This window comes from Bufo gargarizans, chromosome 5, assembly GCF_014858855.1.
Source record: "Bufo gargarizans isolate SCDJY-AF-19 chromosome 5, ASM1485885v1, whole genome shotgun sequence".
NCBI lineage: Eukaryota > Metazoa > Chordata > Amphibia > Anura > Bufonidae > Bufo > Bufo gargarizans.
The window spans coordinates 299,639,451-299,660,493 of NC_058084.1; positions in this window are offsets into that span (position 1 = coordinate 299,639,451).

A 21,043-nucleotide genomic window follows, 5' to 3' on the forward strand; every position below is an offset into this window, starting at 1 on the left:
CATGGCTCTCACGGCTCACCACAACGCTACCTCTGATAAGCTAAGTACTCACCAAAAGCATTTAAACGCCCTGTACGTGCAGCTGGAAGATCAGGAAAATCGGAGCAGGAGGAACAACCTCCGCTTCAGAGGAGTTCCAGAATCAGTAGGCCCTGATGAAATCCCTGAAGTAGTGATGCAGATTTGTTTAAAACTACTGGGCCCTGACTCCGCACATGAAGTGATTTTAGAACGTGCTCACAGGGCGCTGCGCCCCAAGCCCCAATCTACAGATCCCCCAAGGGACATTATTTGCAAGTTTTTGCACTTTCCCGTCAAAGAGGCTATACTAAAAGGAGCAAGAAATAATCCCCTAGCCTCGTGGGATGACAACCCTATCTCCATATATCAAGACTTGGCCCAATCCACGCTGAAAAAGCGCAAGTCCCTAAAACCTCTCACAGATCTTTTGAGAAATAAGAAAGTAGTGTACAGATGGTTATTCCCGTTCGGGTTGTCCTTTATTCACAATGGACGCAGAATCTCTATTCACTCCTATGAAGATTTAGACGGTGCTTATGACATCCTGCAAATCCTGCCGCTCCCCATCGAAAACTGGGAACTTGTTCGGATTGCCTCTGATATACCTACTCTGAATACTGATGGAGCATGGGAGACCCCTCGTACTCAAAGGTCTCATAGGATGAAAAGAAACCGCCAGGCTTCGTCTTCCAAAAGACTGACACTTCCAGATGAGTGATGGCTTTGTCCTCAGGTTTACCCTTCCAGCTCTTAACTGAGACAATACCACTATAGTTGATATATACGTTGTCAATCCGGTTTTAGTTGCTTTCACACAAAGGTCACTGAGACTGACCATTATAAGTAATTTTCCTGCTTTACTTTGATAGAAGCTGGTATTTAACCCGTATCATCTCTCTCCTTAAAAAGGAAACATAATATTTGCATTTTACATACAGTAATGCAACACCCCCCCTTGCTAATAGTGCTAGTTAGCTCACATTTTTTAGTAGCTTACTGGTGCTATCGTTACATATGTTTTGGTTTATTTTGTTGTGTTGTTCACTTTTTTTTGTCCTTTGATAGGTCTCAAGAATACTCTGATAGGTATGGCCCATATGCTGATGAAAATCTTCTGTTCGGAATGAACCTTTACCTTTTACGGAGCCGTCGCTTACCTCGAGGTGGTACCCTCCCTTCACTCTGGTTGGTTAGTCATACACACTTGACATCTATATTTTTAGCTGTATCCTTCACCTACACATATTTTAATTATGGCAGACTTAAGAGTAGTAACTTATAATGTGAAGGGGTTGAGGTCTCCATCAAAGAGATGTCAGATCTTTTCTCTTTTACATAAAGAAAGATGCTCTTTAATTTTCCTTCAAGAGACACACTTCAAACATGGAGACTATCCCAACCTCTCCTTTTCAAAATTTCCCACATGGTACCACTGTGGAGCTGGGGGTGCTGCCTCGAGGGGAGTCAGTATTGGCTTTCGTAGGAATTTGCCCTTCCAGTACCATTCGCATGTACAGGATCCTGATGGCAGATTTCTTATACTCAAAGGCACGATAGGAACTTCAACTTATACCTTAGTGAATATCTATGCCCCAAACACAGACCAGATTACTTGGCTCTCCACGTTAATAGACCTAGTGGAAATTCATAGAGAGGGAATATTGATAATGGCAGGTGACTTTAATCTAGCTTTCAACCCGCTTCTTGACACCACCTCCAAAAAATCGGCCATTTCCCAAAAAGCCCTTAACTTCCTCCATACTAAACTCTCAAGCCTTGGAGTGGTAGATATTTGGCGATGTCTTAACCCTCAGGGATTGGACTACTCCTTCTACTCTCCATCTAATAGGTCTTATAGTAGGATAGATTATGTCCTTATCTCAAAGGAACACCTACAGTTATGTGCACTGGCCAAGATAGGAGATATAACTCTATCCGATCACTCCCCTATGTTCTGTGACATCCTCCCTCCCATTCGATCCAATAAAAACTCCACTTGGAGATTTAATGAATCCCTGTTAGGTAATGAAAAATATGTAGCACAAATTACCTCCTTCCTTGAAGAATACTTCTCGATTAATAACAACAAAGAGGTCTCACCCCAAACGTTATGGGACGCCCATAAAGCCTTTATAAGGGGCAGATTAATTAGCCTCTGCTCCTTTCTTAAAAAACAAGCCGACAAGAGACTTTCTGACCTACTGTCTAAAATTCATACTCTGGAAAAAGCGCATAAACAATCCCTTTTAGCCCACCATCTCTCAGAGCTAACCTCCCTCAGGACAGAATTAAAGAACTTTCTTAACGAGAGATCTGCTAAATATTACCTATCTGCACAACAGAAAGTATTTGCGCATGGGAACAAGGCCTCTAAGTTTGCAATACAGAGAATTAGACAGAGGAAAACATCTCGCTTTGTACAGAGCATTAGATCGCCTCAAAACACTCTTCTGTTTAAAGCAGAGGAAATTGCAGAACAATTTAGGAAATTCTACGAATCTCTATATAATCTCCCTGCTACAGTACTTCCAAACCCCTCACTTGACAGGAGTTCCAACATTAATGTCTTCCTATCCTCTCTTAAACTGCCATCATTGTCAGCGCCCCAAAGTGAATCTTTGTCTGAACCATTTACCATCCTGGAATTAAGCTCTGCCATTAAATCGACTCCTAAAGGAAAATGCCCTGGTCCGGATGGACTTCCGATAACCTATTACTCAACCTTCAAAGAAACTCTCCTCCCCTTTTTGCTCCCAATCTATAATCAGGCTTTAAACAAACTCCCACTCTCCGCAGATATGACAAAAGCTACTATCACAGTTATTCCTAAACAAGGCAAGGACCCCACCTTATGTTCAAACTTTCGCCCCATTTCCCTCCTAAATGTAGATCTTAAGTTACTGTCGAAAATGTTGGCCACTAGGTTGCAAAACCTTTTGCCGCATCTGATCCACCCAGATCAGGTGGGCTTTGTTAGAGGCAGAGAAGGTAAAGATAACACCACGAAAATACTAAATGCCCTTTATTATGCCTCCTATAGATCCCCCCCCTTAGTATTGCTTGGCACAGACGCCGAAAAAGCATTTGATAGAGTGGATTGGACTTACATCTCTCTCACCCTATCGAAATTTCAGATCCCCACTTCATTCATTAATGCTGTCTTCTCTATGTATACCCATTCTTCGGCGTCTGTGTCAGTCAATGATACCTTATCTTCCAGCTTCCCCATTAGCAATGGAACACGACAGGGATGCCCCCTTTCCCCCCTTCTCTTTGTCCTGGTGATGGAAACCCTCCTACAAGCTCTTAGACAAAACTCTGACATTAAAGGCCTACAGGTTGGTGGACAGGAATTTAAACTTGCTGCATTCGCAGACGACCTCTTAATAGTCACTACCAACCCACTTAAATCTATACCTGTAATCCTGTCCATCCTCACTTTCTTCGGCTCTCTGTCAAACTTCAAAGTTAATGCAACTAAATCTCAGATAATCCATATTGGCCTCTCTTCGCACACCATCACATCTCTCCAAAATGTATCCCCCTTTAATTGGCATACCCAACATTTGACATATCTAGGAGTAAACTTGTCCCCTTGCCTAGGAGATTTATTTAAACTCAACTACAAACCTCTCTTAGCCTCTATGATCACCCAGATGGACTCTCTAAATTTCCCTTATTTATCCTGGTTTGGGAGAAAAAACATAGTTATGTCCTTAGTAATACCAAAGCTTACATATTTAATGCAAGTACTTCCCATTGAGATTCCCAAGTCCTATTTTTCCCTTCTTAACAGGAATATACGTAAATTTATTTGGAAGGGGAAGAGCCCTCGCATTTCTTTTGAAACCTTGTCAAAACCAAAGTCCAGAGGTGGAATTGGACTACCTGACCCAGAGATTTATATGAAGGCCATCCAGCTCGCAAGAGTAATAGATTGGATCAGAAATCCTTCTCATAAGCTTTGGTTAGGGCTGGAGAATGCTTTTTTGCCTTCCCCTATTCGGGCCCTCATCTTGGCCGACAAACTCACCCTGGTCCCCAATACTATACCGAATCCCTTGATCCGGAACACCTTAAAGGTCTGGAGGTGGTTCTCGGCCAATGTGGGAGCTCTGACCCTCCCTTCTCCTTTCATTTCTATAGGAGATGTAATTTCTTTAGCTCCCAAGGATTTAAGAGACAGCTGCCCCTCTGTACTTAGGGATACAGAGATGAAGGTTTCCAGATTGTTTACTAAAGATGGAGGTATCCTTTCTGATCAAGATATCTGTGACCTCCTTCAGGTTACAACTAAGAACCCTTTCCTTTTAAACTTTCTTAGAAAGGAATCACTCCGTATTGCTAAAGAAACCTCACCCGCTCAGAACCTTCCTTGGTTTGATAAGATGATTGGGGCCTCTCTATATCCCTCCAAAGTCATATCCAATATTTACAAGCAACTTAAATCCCCTCCTACTGTTGTTAAACCTGCTGCGATTGGGCTTTGGGAAAAAGACCTGCAGCGTACACTGTCCCCTCCTGAAATTCTACAGATCTTGATAGTCCCACATAAAATTTCTAGATGTATTGTCATTCAAGAGAACAGCTACAAAATACTAATGCGCTGGTACAAGACCCCAGACAAGACCTCTCTTTACAATCCACTTTACACCGATACTTGCTGGAGATGCGGCAAAGAGAGAGGCTCTTTATTCCATGTTTGGTGGTCGTGTGCGTTGATACAGCCATGGTGGTTGGAAGTAAACAAACTTAGCAATCAGATATGCCAAACCTCCTTCCCCTGCACTCCTGAGATCTCACTACTCAGCCTTGGCATTGGTAGATCGAAATCTTGCAAAATAACACTCTTTTCCTTTATGCTGGTAGCTGCCAGATTACTAATTCCTAAACTCTGGTTATCAACGGATGCCCCTAATATTGTGCATTGGACGAGTAGACTAGATCAAATCTATCGCTTAGAAGAAATTTCGCATTGGGAATTGCGCTCTAGACACGTTTTTCTCAAAATTTGGGCCCCCTGGAGAGAATACAGAAAATTCAACTAACTACTATAACCAAACCCAATATATTTGGTCTCCTTTTCAATACTACTATATATATCCTAGATCGTGTATATGGTTATTTTCTTAAAACTGCTTACTCATCAGTGTTGCTTATAATCCGCGACATATTTGTGGCTTAATTGTGTAGAGGATTCTTGAGTGTTACCCTACCTATCCTGTTGGGCCCTTTCAGGCCCCTTTTTCTGTTTTACTATGTTTTCATTTTTAGTTTATCTTCTTTAATGTACCCAAAGGATATGCCTTATTTCAATGTAGACTGAACCAATTGGTCTAATTGTACAAAATACTTGTGACCATTTGTATGACCATATGATCATTGGACCACTGCTTTTTATGTATGTCATAAAGAAAAGAAAAACAATAAAAATTGTTGATACAAAAAAAAAGAATGTTGCTTATGTCTAACCCTTGCTTTGTTTTCTATGTATTTAGAATGGTTTTATCCCCCCCTCATCCTCATCCTCACTCACTCCACTACCCCAAGTACCATTGAATGCCTTCAGAAGATATGAATACCCTGTAGGAGCAGACTGGAGCATCCCACCAGTGAGTAAATTGCATTCACAAGATCTCGCACCCACTTCTCCTCATGGCAGAACTTAGAGCAGCTACCTACAACGTGAGAGGCTTTCAGTCTCCTGTGAAGAGAAGTCAAATCATAAATCAGCTAAACAGAGAAAAAGGCCAACATAATATTCCTACAAGAAACACACTTCAAGCACAATAAAATACCAGAGCTATCCAAGACAAAATACAAACCGGATTCCAAAAAAGTTGGGACACTAAACAAATTGTGAATAAAAACTGAATGCAATGATGTGGAGATGGCAAATGTCAATATTTTATTTGTAATAGAACATAGATGACAGATCAAATGTTTAATCCGAGTAAATGTATCATTTTAAAGGAAAAATACGTTGATTCAAATTTTCACGGTGTCAACAAATCCCCAAAAAGTTGGGACAAGTAGCAATAAGAGGCTGGAAAAAGTAAATTTGAGCATAACGAAGAGCTGGAAGACCAATTAACACTAATTAGGTCAATTGGCAACATGATTGGGTATAAAAAGAGCTTCTCAGAGTGGCAGTGTCTCTCAGAAGCCAAGATGGGTAGAGGATCACCAATTCCCACAATGTTGCGCAGAAAGATAGTGGAGCAATATCAGAAAGGTGTTACCCAGCGAAAAATTGCAAAGACTTTGCATCTATCATCATCAACTGTGCATAACATCATCCGAAGATTCAATCTGGAACAATCTCTGTGCGTAAGGGTCAAGGCTGTAAAACCTTACTGGATGCCCGTGATCTCCGGGCCCTTAAACGACACTGCACCACAAACAGGAATGCTACTGTAAAGGAAATCACAGAATGGGCTCAGGAATACTTCCAGAAACCATTGTCAGTGAACACAATCCACCGTGCCATCCGCCGTTGCCAGCTGAAACTCTACAGTGCAAAGAAGAAGCCATTTCTAAGCAAGATCCACAAGCTCAGGCATTTTCACTGGGCCAGGGATCATTTAAAATGGAGTTTGGCAAAATGGAAGACTGTTCTGTGGTCAGACGAGTCACGATTCGAAGTTCTTTTTGGAAATCTGGGACACCATGTCATCCGGACCAAAGAGGACAAGGACAACCCAAGTTGTTATCAACGCTCAGTTCAGAAGCCTGCATCTCTGATGGTATGGGGTTGCATGAGTGCGTGTGGCATGGGTAGCTTGCATGTCTGGAAAGGCACCATCAATGCAGAAAAATATATTCAGGTTCTAGCTCAACATATGTTCCCATCCAGACGTCATCTCTTTCAGGGAAGACCCTGCATTTTTCAACAAGATAATGTCAGACCACATTCTGCATCAATCACAACATCATGGCTGCGTAGGAGAAGGATCCGGGTACTGAAATGGCCAGTCTGCAGTCCAGATCTTTCACCTATAGAGAACATTTGGTGCATCATAAAGAGGAAGGTGCAACAAAGAAGGCCCAAGACAATTGAACAGTTAGAGGCCTGTATTAGACAAGAATGGGAGAGGATTCCTATTTCAAAATTTGAGAAACTGGTCTCCTCGGTCCCCAGACGTCTGTTGAGTGTTGTAAGAAGAAGGGGAGATGCCACACAGTGGTGAAAATGGCCTTGTCCCAACTTTTTGGGGATTTGTTGACACCATGAAATTCTGATTTAACATATTTTTCCCTTAAAATTGTACATTTTCTCAGTTTAAACTTTTTTTCCGTGATTTATGTTCTATTTTGAATAAAATATTAGAAGTTGGCACCTCCACGTCATTGCATTCAGTTTTTATTCACAATTTTTATAGTGTCCCAACTTTTTTGGAATCCGGTTTGTATAATCTTTGGTTCCATAACTCATCGACAGCTTCCAACAAATCTGGAACTACTATAGGAATACATAGAAATACTGATTTTCTACACACATTCACCATATCAGATGATGAAGGGAGATATTTAATGGTTAAAGGGAAAATCAACTCCCAAACATACACTTTGGTCAACATCTGCGCTCCCAACACTGCGCAAAAGAAATGTTTTCGACAAATTTTGGCCAGAATTGGAAGCCTTCAGAGAAAGACTAGTCATAGTAGCTGGGGATTTCAATGTGACGCTTAATCCTCGCATTGATTCCTCAACAGGTAAATCAGCTCTTCCAAACAGTTCTTTAAAACTCATAAAAAAAATCCTTGCACAAAAACTCCCTGGTGGACGTTTGGAGAGCTCTCAACCCAAAAGAAAAGGACTTTACCCATTTCTCTGCCCCACACAAATCTTATCAAAGATTAGATTACATATTCTTCCCAGCTAACAACCTTCATCTATGCACAGAAACCAAAATAGGTCCTATTTTACATTCAGATCATGCTCCAGTCTTTTTCACCTTCAAGCCACCTAACTCATCGCCCAAATATTTTAATTGGCGTCTGAATGAAACCTTACTCAGCTCTTCAGATATATATTCAGCCATAAATAAGAAATTAAAAGACTACTTTACCAATAATACACGGGGAGAAACGTCCACACAATTTATATGGGAGGCACATAAAGCAGTAATTAGAGGAGAGTTCATTTCGCTTGCGGCAAACCTAAATAAAGCTAGGCAAAAAAAAAAAAAAAGTGTTCTCTAAAATATCCAAACTAGAATGCTACCACAAACGTCTTAGGAAAAATGACATTCTAGACAAACTTAACAGGGCTAGAGAAGAACTGAAAACTCATCTCAATGCCCAATCAGCGAAGATATATTTAGCCTTAAAGCAAAACATTTTTGCACATGGAAATAACAAAAACTCAAATCTAGAATAGCGGGTATCAAAACAGGCGGTCAGCCATTACACAAAGATGACACTGCTATTGCTCAGGCTTTTCATGACTTCTATACAGAACTCTACAATATTAATGTAGCAGAGTCAGATACGGCTACGCAAGATAAAAACAAACTTACCTCTGACTTCCTGAGTAAACTTGAATGACCAAAACTCAATGAAGATCAGAAACTCTGATTATGCGCCCCAATTTCGGAGAAAGAAGTCATGGAAACCCTGAAAACAATTGCCAAAGGGAAATCTCCAGGACCAGGTGGGCTCCCAGACATATATTATGCAACATTCAAAGATACCCTAGTTCCCCATATGGCCCAGATGTATAATGCAGCTCTAAAAGGTATTTGGCTTCCCAAGAATATTTATCAAAGCCACGTTCTCAATGTACGCCTCCCCATGCGCTTATATAAAAGTAAATGATATTCTGTCCCGGGCAGTACACATTAATAATGGAACCAGGCAGGGCTGCCCATTATCCCCTTTATTATTTATTTTATCAATGGAACCTCTGTTACAAGCTATAAGACAAAACCCTGGCATTAAAGGTTTAAGTTGTGGCGCCTTAGAGATAAAACAAGCTGCATATGCAGATGACCTCTTATTGGTTATCTCAAACCCTAGACAAGCTTTCCCCCTTATAATTGATACCTTAGATAGATTTGGAGAAATATCCAATTTCAAAATTAATATCTCAAAGTCACAAGTGATGGGCATACTATACTCCCATAATGCTCTAAAATATCTAGAGAAAGACTCCCCCTTCCAATGGATCAAAAGTTCACTGAAATTCTTGGGTGTTAACAATCTGCCTGATCTCAATAGGTTATTCAGTCTAAACTTTACTCCACTTATAAATTCCATACCAAATTTGCTGAGTTCCTGGAAACCCACATTTATATCCTGGCTAGGACGGAAAAATAATGTTCAATACCTTAATTTTGCCCAAACTTACATATCTCATACAGGTGCTCCCAATCAAACTCCCAAAACATTTCTTGACTTCTTTTAAGAAAATATGCTCTAATTACATATGGGGAAATATAAACCCGAGGATATCACACAATATTCTTCAATTACCCATAACCAAAGGAGGAATTGGCCTCCCTTCCTTAGACAAATATATTACAGCTGTCTACCTAAGCAGAATTATAGATTGGGTGAGACACCCAAAACACAAAACTTGGATTTCATTGGAAAAAGAACTAACAAAATTCCCACTAAAAGGCCTAGTATTTGCAGACCCACAAAACACCCCAACTATAAATAAAGATAATATCCTAGCTCAGGCCACATTATCAACCTGGAAAACAAAACATATAAGAGATACATGCTCAAAATTCCCCTCCCACTTAAGCAACCTCAATGACCTCCTCATTACAACCGGAGAAGGATATACTACTCTACCAGCACAAATACGCAACAGTAATTTAGCGCCTTCTGACCTCCTAGATCCGGATGGAGCGATATTACATTTGCAAGCTATGAGGAAATGTTTTGGCACACCTAAACTGAATTGTCTACAGCACAACATCCTATCGAAGTCCCTAAAAAGAGCTTTATCACAAGATTCTCAGACTAAGGAACCCTCTTGGTTTGAAAAATTAATATTTCAATCACAGACTCCAAAAAAACTCACACACGATAAGTAGGAATTTACTCAAAATGAAACACCAAAATCTCTCTACTTTTTGAAAGAATGGGAAAGAGACTTAAATGTCCAATTCACAATTGAAGATACCAAAGATATACTACTCTCACCCAAATTATGCTCAAGATGTTCTAACATTCAAGAAAACACATACAAGGTGATATCCAGATGGTACCTTACACCCGTTAGATTAAGCCAAATGTATAGCACTACTTCAGATTTGTGCTGGAGATGCCTCAAGGAGAGAGGCACCTTCTTACATATTTGGTGGTCTTGCCCACTTTTACAAACATTCTGGGATAAGGTTTTTGTACATATCAATTGCATCCTAGACAAGGAAGACACAAAGAAGATCATCAGTTGCCCCAAGATTGCCTTGCTAAACATTTTGCCAAACTCAATGATCCTATCTGTCACGAGGGTGTCAAGAGCCACGTCTGACTCCGTTATACCCGGGGTCAGGAAGTCGCAGCGGGTGGCTGCGCGCTCTATGTCTAAAGATCACGTTGTTTCTTAGTGATTGTTTTCTGTGTTTGCCTTGCAATCCTTTTTGTCTCACTCAGGGATCCGTAGCTTCTCCTCCTCAGCTGTTTCTTGTCTGTCACTCCCAACCTCCTTATATTCTCCTCTCACACTTCTCTAGTTGCCAGTTATAGAGCTTCCTGCCTGGACTTCTATACTGACCCACTGGAGCTGTGAATCCTGGTTGTTGTTCCAGAGTGCTACCCTCCGGATCCCTGTTGGGCTTTTTGTTGTCTCCTGTTGTCGCCCACCTGGGATTATATGTTTAGTCTGTATTGTCTGTCCTCCCCTTGGTGTTTTCCTTTAGAGCTAGTGGTGCGGACTAGTGTTCCCACCGCCCTGTTCACTATCTAGGGCTCATCTTAGGGAAAGCCAGGGTTTTAGGCACGTGATCGGCGTACGGGTGAGGAACCCGTCTAGGGACGTCAGGGCAGCCAGGTGCCAGCCGCAAGGTGAGTCAGGGGTCACCACCTTCCCTCTCACTTGGGCAGGGCCTTCCTCTTTCCCTCCCTCTGTGTCACGTATGTGATAGTCACGCCGATCGTGATATTATAACTGGCCCTTATTTTTTGGGAGAAAATAAATAAATAAATTTCTCTCTACTTAGAATCCAATATGGATCCTATTGCTGCTTTGGCAAAACAGCTTCATGGCCTGTCTTTGGAGGTGGCAGGATTGAAGGCGTCTGTCCTCCAACAACAGCAGCAAATGCAGCAGACCGCAAGCCCAGCGGTTGCTATGGGTAACCAGGTTGTTAAAGAACCCAAGGTTGTTCTTCCTGACAGATTTTCTGGGGGAAGGGACAAATTTGTGACGTTCCGTGAGGCCTGCAAATTATATTTTAAGCTGCGCCCTTACTCCTCAGGTAATGAAGAACAGCGGGTGGGGATTGTTATTTCCCTGCTTCAGGGGGACCCGCAATCCTGGGCGTTCTCGTTACCCCCTGGTTCCCAGGCTCTCCGGTCAGTGGAGGGATTTTTTGGGGCTTTGGGTCTCATATATGATGACCCTGACCGAGTCGCCCTGGCTGAGTCGAAGTTACGGAGACTCCTACAGGGAGATCGGCCAGCAGAGGAATATTTCTCAGAGTTCTGTAGGTGGGCTACGGATACTCAGTGGAACGACCCGGCTTCAGGAGTCAGTTCTGCTCTGGGTTATCTGAAAGGGTTAATGATGCGCTGGCGCTGTATGAGACCCCCCTTTCCCTTGATGCTGCTATGTCCCTCTCTATCAGAATAGATAGACGTCTTAGGGAGAGATCGAAAATTCCTGAGCAATTGGTAACCTCTCCCAAGCAGCAGTTAGTCTGTACTGACTTAGATGAGCCTATGCAGCTAGGAGGAACTTCTCGTCAGGTCCGTCCTCCTGAGGTTCGCCGTAGGTGGGGGGCTTGTTTTTTCTGTGGGGGGAGGGGTCATTTCATTAATGTCTGTCCCTCCTTTCTCAAAAACAAAAGACCGTCGGAAAACTACTAACCCCAGGCTGTGCGGAGGATGTCAGCCGGGGGGTATACGTTTCCTCCATACGAACATCTCAATTTGTGTTGCCAGCGGTTATTGTTTTTGGTGTTAAGACGGAGTCTATTTCTTTTTTTCTAGACAGTGGAGCAGGGGTAAATTTGATAGATGCCCATTTTGCCCGCACTATGGGTTTGTCTCTCTGTACGCTGCAGAGACCTATTCCCATATTCGCTATTGATTCTGCTCCTCTGTCTCAGAGAAACCTCACTCACATTGTCCATAACTTACACCTTCGGGTAGGGGACCACCATAATGAGTGTCTTTCATGTTACGTTCTGGAGGGCCTTCCCTCTCCTGTGGTATTGGGTTTTCCCTGGTTGGTAGCGCACAATCCAGTGGTGGATTGGCAGGCCAGGGAGATATTGGAGTGGAGTGAGCATTGCAGAGAGAATTGCTTAAATAACAATTGCTTAATCGCCTCCATAGCTTCCCTACCTACATTTATTTCGGACTTTGAGGACGTTTTTTCTGAAAAGGGTTGTCAGAAGCTACCACCTCATCATCCTTATGATTGCCCGGTTAACCTGATTCCCGGTGCAAAATTACCCAAGTCCAGGTTGTATAATCTTATATCTCCGAGAGTCTGGCTAAGGGACACATCAGCCCCTCTTCTTCACGCGTGGCTGCAGGGTTTTTCTTTGTTAAAAAGAAAGATGGGGGCCTGCGTCCTTGCCTAGATTTCCGTGAGCTAAACCGGATAACCATCCGAGACCCATACCCTCTTCCTCTCATTCCTGACCTTTTTAATCAGATTGCGGGTGCTAGGTGGTTCTCCAAACTTGATCTTAGGGGGGCCTACAATCTGATTCGTATCAAGGAAGGGGATGAGTGGAAGACAGCTTTTAACACCCCTGAGGGGCATTATGAAAATTTAGTCATGCCTTTCAGTCTGACCAATGCCCCTGCTGTCTTCCAACATTTCGTTAATGATATTTTTAGTCATCTCATCGGCAGGTTTGTAGTCATATACCTAGATGATATCTTAATTTATTCGGCTGATCTGAAAACACATGAAGTACATGTCAGGCAAGTACTGCAGGTCCTACGGACGAATAAATTATATGCGAAAATTGAAAAATGTGTCTTCGCCGTTCAGGAAATACAGTTCCTGGGATATCTATTATCTGCTTCAGGTTTCCGTATGGATCCTAGGAAGGTCCAGGCAATTTTAGATTGGGATCTTCCTGAGAACCTTAAAGCTCTACAACGGTTTTTGGGTTTCGCAAATTTCTATAGAAAGTTCATTAAAAATTATTCAGTGATCGTTAAACCCCTTACTGACATGACTAGGAAGGGGACTGATTTTTCTAAATGGTCTGATGCCGCTAAAATTGCATTTTCCTCTCTAAAAGAGAGATTTACCTCGGCACCTGTTCTAATTCAACCTGATGTCTCCCAGCCTTTGATTGTTGAAGTAGATGCGTCAGAGGTGGGAGTGGGGGCTGTATTGTCTCAGGGTCCGTCTCCTGGCAAATGGCGTCCTTGCGCTTTCTTTTCCAAAAAGTTATCTACAGCAGAAAAGAACTATGATATTGGAAATAGGGAACTGTTGGCGATTAAACTGGCGTTTGAAGAGTGGCGTCACTTCTTAGAGGGAGCAATCCACCCCGTCACGGTGATTACGGATCACAAAAACCTTCTGTACCTAGAATCGGCAAAGCGTCTCACCCCTAGACAAGCTAGGTGGTCGCTATTCTTTACCAGATTTAACTTTGTAATCACCTATCGTCCTGGGGCAAAAAATACCAAGGCAGACGCATTATCTCGTAGTTTCCCTGGAGGGGGTAATGTTAGTGATCCGGTACCTATTTTACAAAGAGGAGTGGTTGTCTCTGCTGTACACTCTGTTCTAGAGGGAAAGGTGTTAGAGGCCCAGGGGGACGCCCCGGCCTCTTGCCCCTCAGAGAAATTGTTTGTACCGTTAAACCTGCGTCTTGAATTATTAAAGGAACATCATAATTCGGCACTTGCTGGGCACCCGGGTAGTAAAGCAACCTTGGAGCTATTGTCTCGTCGTTTTTGGTGGCCAAGGTTGCGTCAGGATGTAATGGATTTCGTGTCTACTTGTTCTACTTGTGCACGCACGAAAGTCTCTCATACACGTCCAGCAGGGTCTTTATTGCCACTTTTCATCCCCAATAGGCCATGGACACATCTGTCAATGGATTTCATCACTGACTTACCGTTGTCTGCGGGTAAAACAGTTATCCTAATGCTAAGACTCTAGCTTCACGGGGTCCCTTCCGATGTGGTTTCGGATCGGGGAACCCAGTTTATTTCTAAGTTTTGGAAAGCTTTTTGTTCCCGTTTGGGGGTACACTTGTCCTTTTCCTTTTCCTCAGCTTTCCATGCTCAGTCGAATGGACAGACTGAGCGTACCAACCAAAACCTAGAAACATATTTAAGGTGTTTTGTGTCTGAAAACCAAGAGGTGTGGTCATCATATTTACCGTTAGCCAAGTTTGCCATAAATAATCGCTGTCAGGAATCCACTGGCAAGTCACCATTTCTTGGTGCATACGGTTTTCATCCCCAATTTTGTACTTTCAAAGAGGGGGGGTCTTCTGGGGTTCCCGAAGAGGAACGGTTTTCTTCATCTCTTTCATCGGTATGGCAGAAGGTGCAAGCTAACTTGAAAAATATGAGTGGTAAATATAAATGCATGGCCGATAAGAAACGGTCGCCAGGTCTGGACCTAGGAGTGAATGACTATGTGTGGTTGTCTACTAGGAATATTAAGTTGAAGGTTCCCTCTTGGAAACTGGGTCCTAGGTTCATTGGTCCTTATAAAATAGTAGCCGTCATTAACCCTGTGGCTTTTCGCCTGGAGCTACCTCAGACTTTTAAGATCCATAACGTCTTCCATAAGTCGTTACTCAAGAAGTATGTTCCACCTCTAGAACCATCACTGCTGCCACCTCCTCCTGTTATTGTGGATGGTAATCTGGAGTTTCAAATATCCAGAATTGTTGATTCTCGTCGGGTCCGCCGCTCTCTTCAGTATCTGGTGCATTGGAGGGGTTACGGTCCCGAGGAAGGAATGTGGGTTCCAGCGTCAGAGGTAAACGCCAACAGGTTAATTCAGGCTTTCCATGCCTCTCATCCTGAGAGACCTGGTCCTGAGTGTCCGGAGGCCCCTCGTGAAAGGGGGGGTACTGTCACGAGGGTGTCAAGAGCCACGTCTGACTCCGTTATACCCGGGGTCAGGAAGTCGCAGCGGGTGGCTGCGCGCTCTATGTCTAAAGATCACGTTGTTTCTTAGTGATTGTTTTCTGTGTTTGCCTTGCAATCCTTTTTGTCTCACTCAGGGATCCGTAGCTTCTCCTCCTCAGCTGTTTCTTGTCTGTCACTCCCAACCTCCTTATATTCTCCTCTCACACTTCTCTAGTTGCCAGTTATAGAGCTTCCTGCCTGGACTTCTATACTGACCCACTGGAGCTGTGAATCCTGGTTGTTGTTCCAGAGTGCTACCCTCCGGATCCCTGTTGGGCTTTTTGTTGTCTCCTGTTGTCGCCCACCTGGGATTATATGTTTAGTCTGTATTGTCTGTCCTCCCCTTGGTGTTTTCCTTTAGAGCTAGTGGTGCGGACTAGTGTTCCCACCGCCCTGTTCACTATCTAGGGCTCATCTTAGGGAAAGCCAGGGTTTTAGGCACGTGATCGGCGTACGGGTGAGGAACCCGTCTAGGGACGTCAGGGCAGCCAGGTGCCAGCCGCAAGGTGAGTCAGGGGTCACCACCTTCCCTCTCACTTGGGCAGGGCCTTCCTCTTTCCCTCCCTCTGTGTCACGTATGTGATAGTCACGCCGATTGTGATACTATCTGAGAAAAGTCTTTTTAGATCTCTTATTGCGGCAGCTAGACTTATCATAGCTTCAAATTGGAAAACACAAGGTCCTCTGTCTGAGACACTTTGGATGCATAAACTCGCCTCTATTTCCAGACTAGAAGAATTATCTCACTGGGAATTGAGATCACATCACAAATATAAGAAAATGTGGTCCCCTTGGCTGTCATGGTCTTACCTTCTTGCTGTTCTCCTTCGTTTGACATGTGCTGGCGGCCATCTTGGTTTCTGGGTTTCTTGTAGCCTCCCACCCTGCGGCTTCTCCTTCCCACTGGGAGGAGCTGGATGCCTAGCTCATATATATAGGAGGTCTGTGGCTTCAGTTCCTTGCTTGGTCCTCCTGTGTTCACATGCTTCTAAGACTGCTGCTGCTTCTGGTTCCTGATCCTGGCTTCGTCTGACTACCCTGCTGGTTCCTGATCCAGGCTTCGTCTGACTACCCTGCTGGTTCCTGATCCAGGCTTCGTCTGACTACCCTTCTGGTTCCTGACCTCTGGCTTCGCAAGACCCTGCTTCGGTTTAGCCATCCGTTTGGACTTTTGCCTTACAGCTTGATTTTCAATAAAGCCTTCTTATTTCCACTTATCTCTTGTTGTACGTCTGGTTCATGGTTCCATGACATTAGGACCAAGCCATGAATTCTGACGGTACAGGGCCATCCTCGCTACCTACGCTGGTTGCCAGACTTGATCAGCAGGATCACCTGTTGGGTCGGTTCGCTGTGGCGTTGCAAACCCTGCTTGAACGCACGGCTCATTTAGCTTCTGTTGCCGATGGGTCGGTTGTCGCTCCTGGGGCCGCTCCTACTGCCGCTCCGGTTGTTGCGCCAGAGTCTACCCCGACACCTCTTGCTGCGCCTGCGGTGTTTCGGGGTATGACCGGTTCTGCCCCCCTTCCACAGCGCTTTGGGGGAGAGCCAACTCAGTGCCGAGGTTTCCTTAACCAGGTGGGCATTTATTTCGAGTTGCTGCCACATGCCTTTCCTACTGAGAGATCAAAGGTGGGCTTCTTGATCTCGCTGCTCTCGGACAAGGCCTTGGCCTGGGCCAGCCCTTTATGGGAGAACAACAATCCGGTGGTTGCCGAGTTTTCCGGTTTTGTTGCTTCTCTTCGGAAGGTATTCGATGTGCCGGCTCGTGCTGCCTCTGCTGCGAAGCTCCTTATGTCCATCAGACAGGGTTCACGATCCGTAGCTGAATACGCCATTGAGTTTCGTACCCTGGCAGCAGAGGTGGGCTGGAATAATGAGGCTCTGGTCGCTGCTTTCTCTCATGGTCTCTCGGATGCCTTGAAGGATGAGGTTGCAGCTAAGGACCTACCAGTGGAGCTCGAGTCTCTTATTTCTTTCCTGATTTTGATTGACACCAGACTCAGGGAGAGACCTTCCTTTAAGGAGAGCCTGCGGAGGTCTTCTAACAGATTGGCGCCTACGTTTGCTGTCCCACCCGTGCCTCCCTCTCCTCCCACGCCTCCTGGGGATGACTTGTCTGGGGGTGAACCCATGCAGCTGGGGTTTGCTCGCCTGTCCGAGGGGGAGAGGGTACTCCGGAGACGCGAGGGCCGATGCATGTACTGTGGTCTCGGTGGGCATTTTCGGTTGGCATGCCCGAACCGTCCGGGAAATGCTCGCACCTGAGATCCTGTCGGGGGCAGATCTTGGGTGGAGTCTCCTCGTCCCCGGTTTCCCGTGTTGACAAACCACTGATTACTGTTGTCCTCTCCTGGGTCGGGGGCTCGGTGACGACCCAGGCGTTGGTGGACTCTGGTGCTGGTGGTTTGTTCATTGATAGTGTGTTCGCTGCCGCCAATTCCATTCCTCTGCAGCCTCGAGGTTCCCCACTGGCTCTTGAGGCGATAGACGGCAGACCCCTTCTGCCGCCACACGTGACTCAGGAGACCCTTCCAGTGGGGATGGCCATTGGTGCCGTTCACAGAGAGTCGGTCTGTCTCCAGGTTATTTCGTCTCCACACAACTCGGTGGTCTTGGGGTACCCCTGGCTCCAGAAGCATAATCCGACTTTCGATTGGAGATCGGCCGAGATCCTCTCGTGGTCACCGCAGTGTGGGGCTAGTTGCATCCATGGGCCTGTCAAGTTGCTGTGTACTTCCTCGGACTCTCTGTTGCCTCCTGAATACGAGGAGTACCGGGATGTATTCGATAAGGTGCGTGCGGTTGCCCTACCTCCGCACCGCCCATACGATTGTGCCATAGAGTTACAATCTGGTGCCGTTCCTCCTCGTGGCAAAGTCTATCCACTGTCGGTAGCGGAGAATGAGGCCATGGAGGAGTACGTGAGGGAGGCGCTTTCACGCGGACACATTCGCAAATCCTCGTCCCCGGCAGGGGCTGGATTTTTCTTTGTGAAAAAGAAGGGCGGTGAGTAGGGATGAGCGAACTCGAACTGTATAGTTCGGGTTCGTACCGAATTTTGGGGTGTCCGTGACACGGACCCGAACCTGGACATTTTCGTAAAAGTCCGGGTTCGGGTTCGGTGTTCGTCGCTTTCTTCGCGCTTTTGTGACGCTTTCTTGGCGCTTTTTGAAAGGCTGCAAAGCAGCCAATCAACAAGCGTCATACTACTTGCCCCAAGAGGCCATCACAGCCATGCCTACTATTGGCATGGCTGTGATTGGCCAGAGCACCATGTGACCCAGCCTCTATTTAAGCTGGAGTCACATAGCGCCGCCCGTCACTCTGCTCTGATTAGCGTAGGGAGAGGTTGCGGCTGCGACAGTAGGGCGAGATTAGGCAGATTAACTCCTCCAAAGGACTTGATTAACTGATCGATCTGCAGCTGTGGATCATTGAGCTGCTGATCCTCAATTTCTCACTGTTTTTAGGCTGCCCAGACCGTTTGTCAGTCACATTTTTCTGGGGTGATCGGCGGCCATTTTGTGTCTTGTGGTGCGCCAGCACAAGCTGCGACCAAGTGCATTTAACCCTCAATGGTGTGGTTGTTTTTTGGCTAAAGCCTACATCAGGGTGAAGCTGTCACACCAAGTGCATTTAACCAGCAATAGTCTGTTTATTTTTTGGCCATATCCCAGTCTAATTCTGTCACTAAATCCATACCGGTCACCCAGCGCCTAAATACTAGGCCTCAAATTTATATCCCGCTAAATCTGTCCTTAGTGCTGTAGCTGGGCGAGTTATTTAGTGTCCGTTCAAGCACATTTCTTGTTCTGGGTTGAAATACAATTCCCAATTTAGCAATTTCATAATTTAGTGGTTTCTGCTATATCAGAGCTATTTGAAATCTATCCCTAAAAGGGTATATAATATTCAAGGTGCACATTGGGTCATTCAGAATAACTTCACACACACCCGCTACTGTGTATTTCCAAGTCTAATTCTGGCACTAAACCCATACCTGTCACCCAGCGCCTAAATACTAGGCCTCAAATTTATATCCCGCTAAATCTGTCCTTAGTGCTGTAGCTGGGCGAGTTATTTAGTGTCCGTTCAAGCACATTTCTTGTTCTGGGTTGAAATACAATTCCCAATTTAGCAATTTCATAATTTAGTGGTTTCTGCTATATCAGAGCTATTTGAAATCTATCCCTAAAAGGGTATATAATATTCAAGGTGCACATTGGGTCATTCAGAATAACTTCACACACACCCGCTACTGTGTATTTCCAAGTCTAATTCTGGCACTAAACCCATACCTGTCACCCAGCGCCTAAATACTAGGCCTCAAATTTATATCCCGCTAAATCTGTCCTTAGTGCTGTAGCTGGGCGAGTTATTTAGTGTCCGTTCAAGCACATTTCTTGTTCTGGGTTGAAATACAATTCCCAATTTAGCAATTTCATAATTTAGTGGTTTCTGCTATATCAGAGCTATTTGAAATCTATCCCTAAAAGGGTATATAATATTCAAGGTGCACATTGGGTCATTCAGAATAACTTCACACACACCCGCTACTGTGTATTTCCAAGTCTAATTCTGGCACTAAACCCATACCTGTCACCCAGCGCCTAAATACTAGGCCTCAAATTTATATCCCGCTAAATCTGTCCTTAGTGCTGTAGCTGGGCGAGTTATTTAGTGTCCGTTCAAGCACATTTCTTGTTCTGGGTTGAAATACAATTCCCAATTTAGCAATTTCATAATTTAGTGGTTTCTGCTATATCAGAGCTATTTGAAATCTATCCCTAAAAGGGTATATAATATTCAAGGTGCACATTGGGTCATTCAGAATAACTTCACACACACCCGCTACTGTGTATTTCCAAGTCTAATTCTGGCACTAAACCCATACCTGTCACCCAGCGCCTAAATACTAGGCCTCAAATTTATATCCCGCTAAATCTGTCCTTAGTGCTGTAGCTGGGCGAGTTATTTAGTGTCCGTTCAAGCACATTTCTTGTTCTGGGTTGAAATACAATTCCCAATTTAGCAATTTCATAATTTAGTGGTTTCTGCTATATCAGAGCTATTTGAAATCTATCCCTAAAAGGGTATATAATATTCAAGGTGCACATTGGGTCATTCAGAATAACTTCACACACACCCGCTACTGTGTATTTCCAAGTCTAATTCTGGCACTAAACCCATACCTGTCACCCAGCGCCTAAATACTAGGCCTCAAATTTATATCCCGCTAAATCTGTCCTTAGTGCTGTAGCTGGGCGAGTTATTTAGTGTCCGTTCAAGCACATTTCTTGTTCTGGGTTGAAATACAATTCCCAATTTAGCAATTTCATAATTTAGTGGTTTCTGCTATATCAGAGCTATTTGAAATCTATCCCTAAAAGGGTATATAATATTCAAGGTGCACATAGGGTCATTCAGAATAACTTCACACACACCCGCTACTGTGTATTTCCAAGTCTAATTCTGTCACTAAACCCATACCTGTCACCCAGCGCCTAAATACTAGGCCTCAAATTTATATCCCGCTAAATCTGTCCCTAGTGCTGTAGCTGGGCGAGTTATTTAGTGTCCGTTCAAGCACATTTCTTGTTCTGGGTTGAAATACAATTCCCAATTTAGCAATTTCATAATTTAGTGGTTTCTGCTATATCAGAGCTATTTGAAATCTATCCCTAAAAGGGTATATAATATTCAAGGTGCACATTGGG